Source organism: Stigmatopora nigra, unplaced genomic scaffold (assembly GCF_051989575.1).
Source record: "Stigmatopora nigra isolate UIUO_SnigA unplaced genomic scaffold, RoL_Snig_1.1 HiC_scaffold_24, whole genome shotgun sequence".
In the NCBI taxonomy this organism is placed as follows: Eukaryota; Metazoa; Chordata; class Actinopteri; order Syngnathiformes; family Syngnathidae; genus Stigmatopora; species Stigmatopora nigra.
The window spans coordinates 92,588-101,523 of NW_027551603.1; the positions used below are offsets into that span (position 1 = coordinate 92,588).

At 43.0% G+C, this 8,936-nt stretch overlaps 1 long non-coding RNA gene across 2 annotated transcripts; it reads left to right on the top strand.

Annotated features, from left to right (window-relative positions):
* The first annotated feature begins 7,003 nt into the window (after positions 1 to 7,003).
* LOC144181704 (uncharacterized) lies at positions 7,004 to 8,582 on the top strand. Of its 2 annotated transcripts, none has more exons than XR_013324721.1 (4): positions 7,004 to 7,186; positions 7,604 to 7,729; positions 7,806 to 7,859; positions 8,216 to 8,582. It is a non-coding gene; the product is annotated as an uncharacterized LOC144181704 (long non-coding RNA). The 2 variants fall into 2 exon arrangements; XR_013324720.1 differs by having other exon boundaries at positions 7,007 to 7,190.
* Positions 8,583 to 8,936: the final 354 nt, after the last annotated feature.

Below are 8,936 nucleotides of genomic sequence, written 5' to 3' on the forward strand. Positions count from 1 at the left end.
AATACATTCCTTTTTACTTTACTTTGCACTTTTTACTTTAATGATGAGTGGTGAGTATGTTGATACTTTAGTCCTTCTTTTCTGTTTATGTTTCATATGTACTGTTAACGGATGCACTTTTTTATATGTATCGTATCTTGTGCTGACCCGGCCCAGCTGTCAAATGTTTAAAGTCAATGTGGCCCCCGGGCCGAAAAGTTTGCCCACCCCTGGTCTATACAGTGGTACCTCAACATACGAGTGCCCCAAAATATGAGCAATTTGAGATACGTGTAAAATTTTGAGCAGATATTTATCTTGAGATACGAGACAGATTTTAATATACGAGCAGACATCGGACGTGTGGGGCTGCTCTGCTCATAAGAACATCATGGGCACTGTCTCTCTACCCACAACTCCCTCGTGCAATGTCTCAATGACCAGACGGCTGTTTATGACCTCGAGCACTTTCCAAACAATAGGAAGAATGATTTAACAAAGAAATGAATTACTACACATATATGTATAATAGTAATACAGAATAAGCCCAACACTACCGAAACACCGTATGGCAGCGTGAGCCACCTCATGCGGCCCCACGGCGTCCAAAACGTTGTCAAACGACTACTTTCCTCATCAAGTCTGCCCTGTAGGAAAGCGTTGCGGTCATCGACCAATGTAAATATTTTAGCCTTGGGTAGCTTGTACAGTACATCTTCAAGCATTGGCATGTGATAGTGAGACCTCAGCAGTGCTCGGTTTAAGGGTTTGGAGTGGATACAGTCTTTTCCAGTTTTGCAAATGTTACCATATTACTTCTCCATGCTGTAGGTTCGCTCACTGGTTTGACATTGCCTGCTCTGATGTGTCTGTCTTGTTCGCCCTTGACCCTCTCCCTTAACGCTACAGGAACATTCCGAGGTGTGCACTGTACTGGGGATACATTTGGATTGAGCTCAAAGTATATTTCACCTGGGACTGACTCCACAGGGTCATTGAAGACGTCAGCATACTTGTATAGCAGCTGCTCTTTCGTGAGGGGCATGCCTTCTCCTTCCTCTCCTTTGTTCAGCTCCTCGGGTATTGTGAATGTCAATAGGCCCAGCCGCGCACATGTGGCTCCAGAGAGGAGGGGCTCTTGGTGCGTTTCCACCACCTCAAAGACCAGCTCATGCTTTTCTCCTTGATGACGCATTCTGTGTGGAATCTCCCTTGTGATAGCATAGTTTCACCTGAGTAAAGTCTCAGCCTAGTTGAGCTTGGATGTAGGGCTGTACCGGTCGACAACTTACCTTTGGTCCTGCTGCTCATGACGTTGTAAGTGGCACGTGCCAATGTAAATATTTTAGCCTTGGGTAGCTTGTACAGTACATCTTCAAGCGTTGGCATGCTTGTCCTTTCTTGTTCAATCTCAGGTGCACATAACCATTTCTTGCCTTTTGAATTCACTGTGCTGATGCATTCCGTGTCTATGAATGTATTATCCATATATCCGTCTTCATCTCCGTCTTCATCTCCGTCTTCATCTCCGTCTTCATCTCCGTCTTCATCTCCGTCTTCATCTCCGTCTTCATCTCCGTCTTCATCTCCGTCTTCATCTCCGTCTTCATCTCCGTCTTCATCTCCGTCTTCATCTCCGTCTTCATCTCCGTCTTCATCTCCGTCTTCATCTCCGTCTTCATCTCCGTCTTCATCTCCGTCTTCATCTCCGTCTTCATCTCCGTCTTCATCTCCGTCTTCATCTCCGTCTTCATCTCCGTCTTCATCTCCGTCTTCATCTCCGTCTTCATCTCCGTCTTCATCTCCGTCTTCATCTCCGTCTTCATCTCCGTCTTCATCTCCGTCTTCATCTCCGTCTTCATCTCCGTCTTCATCTCCGTCTTCATCTCCGTCTTCATCTCCGTCTTCATCTCCGTCTTCATCTCCGTCTTCATCTCCGTCTTCATCTCCGTCTTCATCTCCGTCTTCATCTCCGTCTTCATCTCCGTCTTCATCTCCGTCTTCATCTCCGTCTTCATCTCCGTCTTCATCTCCGTCTTCATCTCCGTCTTCATCTCCGTCTTCATCTCCGTCTTCATCTCCGTCTTCATCTCCGTCTTCATCTCCGTCTTCATCTCCGTCTTCATCTCCGTCTTCATCTCCGTCTTCATCTCGGTCTTCATCTCCGTCTTCATCTCGGTCTTCATCTCCGTCTTCATCTCCGTCTTCATCTCCGTCTTCATCTCCGTCTTCATCTCAATCTTCATCTCTGCTCTCTTGCTTTACAGATTCCAGCACATTTATCTTCTTGGTCCAGTTAACCGCCAAGCATACCTTGGCAAAATTATTTTCAACACCACATGCCCGACATGCCTGACCATAGGCTGGGCATTGTTCCTTGCCACGCTTGTGGCTGTTTCCCTAGTATTTGCAAGCCAACTGCACACTTCTCTTGTCCAGCATTTTATATCTCCCAGTCTGTCTCTCTGCTGCATACACTGTCCACTTGTACTTGCGGGCTCTCTATGGTTTTTATGTGTTTCTCTGTCAGCTCGGCAAGCTGACATATTTCCACTGCCTCTGGCAACGTGAGGTATCGCTCACGCAGCAAGCGCCTTCGAGTGTCTTCACTTGCAACTCCGAGCACGAGCCTGTCACAAATCATCTCATCCATTAACTCACGGTACTCGTACGATGTAGCTTTGTCCTTTAGCCTTGTTAAAAAAAACTGCTTATTGGCTCATCAGTCTCTTGTTTGCAGCAACCGAACATATATCTCTCATAAGTCTTGTTTCCTGCAAGTTTAAAATACTCCCCCAACGCATTCACGAAGGCAGTTGGGTCTTTCCTTTGGTCATCCGTCAATACCACGTTATGCATATATACATGGAGGCACTCGTCACCCATTAGCCGTCTCAGGGGGGCAGCTTGCACCTTCTCAGGGTTCTCGTATAGCCCTGTGGCCAAGTCCTCAAATCCAGCCTGAAAAACATCCCAGTTCTTTGCCAAATCCCTGAACATCTGCATGCCCTTCAGCGCCGGAATCGCATTGTCTGCCATTGCTTCGAGTTTTAGCCAGCCGCTCCTGACACCATTGTGGGATAGACTTAGCCAACTGGTTTAATAATTGTTTGTTCATGTCGAGCCAGGTGGCCAAACTCGTTTTACAATTGTTTGTTAAGCCAGTGGAATGTAGGATAGGCCAACTAGCTGGCCTTGCAATTGTTTGGTCAGATCGTAGAATGTAAGATAGACTGGCCAAACTGATTATATTATTGTTTCTAAAGATCATAGAATTCAAGATAGGCCAACTTGCTAGCCTTGCAATTGTTTGTCACGCGATGTAAGATAGGCTACGGCATTTTGTGTGAGCTATAAAAAATATGATGTTTATATACATCTTAGCCTTGCAAATGTCTAACCATATCAGCCTAAAGTTTGTTTACATAAACTTTGTCCTACATTGCTGTCTTAGAAATATTACCGTTTTGCTATATAAAGACGGACCCACTGTTCATTTAGAGAGAGTTGCAGGAACATCGCGCTGAACAGCACTCCACTGTTAGCGCTCTAACTCTCCACTTTGCAGTCCGGTAATAAACCTATTTCCTATTTAAATTGATCTCACTCTTTCTTGACCTGCTCCTGAAGTTGTATTTTCAGACCTGTCAACCATGTTCCAGATCGTGTCTTTATTCGAATTAGTACAAACAACAGTGCAAAGCATTATTGGTCAAACTATATTGGAGACTATGTTAAAGTAATGACCCACTAGATGTCACTATACATAACTGTAATCTGTAACAGTAGCTCTGTCCACTCGTTTTTCTTGTTTTACAGCCCTTCTATCTTTTTTTAAATTACATTTTAATATTTCTTAATACATTCCTTTTTACTTTACTTTGTACTCTATACTTTTTACTTTAATGATGAGTGATGAGTATGTTAATACTTTAGTCCTTTTTTTCTGTTTATGTTTCATATGCACTGTTAATGGATACAGTTTTTTATATGTATCGTATCTTGTGATGACCCGCCCGTCTCTCAAATTTTTAAAGTCAATGTGACCCCCGGGCCGAAAAGTTTGCCCAACCCTGGTCTAGATCAAGGGTGTCAAACTCGGGTTGGTTCGCGGGCCACATTAACGTCAATGCTATTTCATGTGGGCCGGACCATTTTAGATCTATTATCTCAATTTTTTATTTTTATTTTCTAAATTGGATTAAAAGAACTGGATCAAAATCCCTAAATAGTCCGTCCGTTTTTATAGATTTAAAACAATGTTTATTTGAGCTTTTTTTTCTTAGTCATGGAAAATGTCTTTTAATCATGTTTTTCATTTCGAACGGATACAAAATATTTTTTTATGTGGAAAACGGAAAATATTTACATACATTCATTTTTAGATTTTACAAAATGCTTTTTGAACAAAAGACACAAAACAAATTAAATTGAATGAAATAACTGCAATGGTTGATTTGAGAAAAGGGCAAAATCAGGAAAGATAATGTACATCGATCATCCTTTGAATTTGATCCTAAAACAGAAAGTCGGCACTCATGATTTACTTTCTCGGGCCGCACAAATTGAGGCGGCGGGCCAGATTAGGCTCTGGTGTGACATTTCATGTACTGAATAAACTTAGGCAGAACAGTCTTTGAACACGCTTTTTTGAATTCACCAGCGACAATAAAGACTCCCTCGGGGTGGTCAAGCTGCTGTTTGTTTACAGCCGTTAGCAGGAGGTTCATTCTTTTGAACGATCATTTTGAAATACCGTTCGGCTAGCTAGCGATACCGCGGCGTCTGGGTATTGTGGGTTTAGCCACGTTTCCATGATGAGAATGATGTTGCAGTTCCTGACAAAAAATACTCGGAAGCGCTGCCCGGTGTGGTTGCTGCCTTAGCTTAGCAACTAGACCCTCCCGGCATCCGCACTTTTGCCTTCTATGCCTTCGCCATCTCCGACGTCCTCTGAGTGGTCTGACTATCCACCCAGATCCCGTAGGTCTTGAGATGTTCTCAGGGATATCGTAGGTCCGTTGGTAGTCTGTTGTGATGGATATATCGCATCTCCTTCCGTGGGGTACAGGATGTTTTGGCTCATTAATTCTCTTGTTATATTTTGAAGGAGCGCTCCACATGTTTGTCACACTCCTGTTGAGAGATCTCCAATCAGACAGATGTGGCTCCAATGACACCGCAATCTCCAACGAATGAGAGACCACTGGCTTCCTGACCCTGTGTGCGTGGTCCTTGGATACCGATTCATGCTGGCCAGTGGGGATGTGTAAAAAATCCAGTACTACTCAGGCGAAAAAACTGGCAGGGTGACTCCGTCAATCGTATCCCCTAAATCGAGTAAAGTTTGCATAATCCATGGTGAACCATCAGTGGATGATTGGTTTAGAATGACAACAGGTATTACAGCAGTAGCTAACAATTGGCTGTTAATGGCAGAGCAAGCTGCCAGCGAAACCCAAGATTATTGTCTCGTGTGTATGGGCGCTCGACCCATACTCCGTATTGTTTCGGCCCCAGTTGACAATGAATGTATTGTTGTTGGGGTTATTCTGGGGTACTATTATAAATGTGAGCATAAATCATTATATGTATATATTAATATGTGCTTGCAAGGGACAAACGCTCAATATAACTGTTACCGAAGGACACTTCTCCCCCCTGCAGCTGTCTCCGAGGACGTTTAATTGTTTTGGCCTATTCCGATGACTATTGACCTGACATCTTACCCAGTCCCCGGGCTCCGAGGACTGTTGATCTGGGTTTGCAATGAAGAGCCGTGAAGGACTCTTGATTCCAGCAGATGGCTATCAATCTTCTCCGGGAAAACTCATATTGTTCTTACATCGTGACGCCCTTTTCACTTCTTTATGGAATTGTTTTGTCGAATGACGGCTTGTTTGTTTAAACTCCAATGGAGTTTGTTTTTAGTTTCCCCTCAATTGTTATTATTGAATACCTAATATTTTATGATTGTTTAAGATGTTGTTTTTGCTTACGCAGTTGGATTAATCAATAACCTTGTAATGTTTTGATTTATGGCCTTAAAAGCTGTACGAGAAATGACCGTACGGTAGACCATTTGACGGTGGAGATGTCGGAATGTTCTCGCTTGATCAAGCTAATCCTCAGAGATACAAATTTAATTGAATATCTATAACTAAATCAGATGTCTGCCTGCAGTGTTTTCTAATTATATTAAGGTATAATTATTGATGAACCTAACATTTGTGAACCAATCTATGTAATTTTTCTAATTACGATTCGATATTCCCACTTGCTCAAGAGGATAAAGAAAAACTATTTTTTGACAAATCAGTAGCCCGCCAAAATTGTACCTGTCTGAAATTAAACGGGACTGGAAAATCATTGGGAAGCATTCCGTCTGACTGGTGTGTAGAAAATGTTTTTTTCAGGTAACACACCCTTTATCCTGAGCTAACATCTGGTTATGATGTGAATGGGATAAGTTGTATGATAGATCACCCACAAATGCTTCTGGTGTGTGTTCTTTGGTGTCTTTGTTACTTCCGGTTTCTGTTTCCCCAGTAAATCTCACAGCTGAAATACAATTATGTACCTTCAAACCTGAAGGAGGTCTTGCATCGCAATAAGAGAGCATCACCCTCCTGGATGGGTAACTCAGACCCCACCTATATTGACGCCATAGACATCCCATGTGGTATTCCTAATGAGTATAAGCTTGTTGATCAGGTTTCAGCAGGATTCGAAAGTATTCTAATTTGAGTAACCCCTAAAAAAATTGATCGCATTACTTAGTCATTACAATGTCCAGCGACTTGGCAATTACAATGTTGAGTCATTTGAGGTGATACATGAACAGTTAGCGGCAAAATCTCTCGTCTTTCCAAGATCGTTTAGCATTAGACCTGTTATTGGCTGAGAAGAGTGGTGTGTGTGCTATCTTTGGTGATGCCTGTTGTACTTTCATCCCTAATAACACTGCTTGTTACGGCTGGCAGCCTGGACACACTATTTAGGAGGTGTGTGCTTTCTTTTCTTTACAGGTACCTGTAGCTGTGGCTCCACCCCTGTGACAGAGCCCTGCCCAGGCCAACACAGCTGTAATTAATTCCCCAATCATCCCCTCCTCCAATCAAGATTCCCTCCTGCCCTTATTTGAACCCTTTTCATTTGTCAGCTTGCCCTTGCCTTTGCCCTTGATGCCTAGCTGAGTTGCAGGCTTGTGAGTACGTTACTCCCTGTTATATTTTGTATGTGTTGTTAATGATTTTTGGGTTGCATAGGGGGACTTGAGATAAGTTTAGACACCCCGGGGTATACATATAGTTTGTGCATTTAGACACAGTTATTCCCCTGTCTAGATTATATTACATCAGTTTAACAGTGGCATCCTTCGGTCTTATTTCCTGTATTTTGTGGGTGTTCATTTGGACACCTGTCTGGGAGGGGGTTTTACCGTGTTTATTTGAAGGTGCCACTTTAATATCTCATGCTTCCCCTATGTTATCCCGTAGTCTGTTTTATAGACTTTATTGTAAATAAAATATAACTAAGGCTACTTGCAGTGTTTGTCCGAACTCATCTTTGACCGAACCTGTCTGCTGTGATAGTTGTGACTCCCTGGTATATCATACCCCAGGGGGAGTCGTAACACTGCTCCAAATGGATGTCTCACCAAAACCGTAGAAGGCCTCCAAACCCTGACTAATAAGATGGCAGACCATTCAGGTGTGGGCGACACAATCTGGGACCAATGGCTGAATCGGTTCGGTGCCTGGAAAGGTTTGTTGCTGTGTTCACTGCTTTACTTACTCTTTGTGGCTGTGGCATCATCCCCTTAGCTCGTACTCTGGTTGTTCGTCTGATCGATGGGGCAGTGGGACCACTCCTTAAAGGTCAGTATGCTCAGTTGCTCCAAACTGGCCCCTCCGCACTGCCCAATAAGCATGTGTTCATGGATCTACTAATGTAGTGCTTCTTTGCTTATCTTCTTATTTACCTGTTTTTTTGTCGGCGTGGTCCCTTAAGGGGACCAAAAGAGGGAATGAAGACTGACATATTTTAACCATATAATCTAATGAAGACTATGACATATTTTACTCATTCATTTTATTATAGCTGCTTCATTTTTATATATTACTGTTGTATGATTAAACACTTGTTTTTAACTCAGTATCACACAGACTGGCAAGGTTCCCCTTTAATGATGCCTATACAAAGAACAGGCCCTTTGTCCAAAATCCCTGTGTAGTTGAATAACAGGAAGCCCCAATGCAGTCCAGGCTGATAAAAGAGGCAAACGGTGCAGATCTTCAAGGCCAGCCGGAAAAAGAAGATGACCGGTGTGGATCTCCAAGGCCAACGGAGATGTGTGGACAAGGAATCCAGAACAAAGACAGCCTTTTAGACAGTCATGGATCGATCCACATCATGTTGTTAATCAGCAAATGCATATTCATTTTTGTATTACTATAAACGTGCAAACTTACGTGGGGACACTGTTCTTCTCATCCTTCGCTGCGCATAGAAACGCTCAGCGGGCTTAGTACTTGGGAGGGGGACCCGAAGCTCTGTATAGATCAATTTGTCAGGAAGAAATCATCTGTGGATTAACTCGCTCTGGCCTGGTCTATCTCCTCCGATGCTGAACACGCACCATTGTTAGACGAGATAAGACATAGTTAAGGAATTGGAGTCAGGTGCTAAAACTAAACGTTTAACAACATCAATAATGTAATCACAAAATAATAGAATGTGCATAATAATGTTTGAAAATAACTATTATACATGATTAGCATTTTACTCCGAATGATTTCCTCAACTTTGTTTAATTTTCCCGGACTGAAGACGCGCTCACAATCCGCATTGCTGTGGGCAGAGCGGCCAACCTCCGTCGACTCCATTTCGGGAATAGTTCAGTTCGAAGTTTCCTGGTTCACAGAAAAAAAGGTGAGAAAAAAAAGACTGTCAAA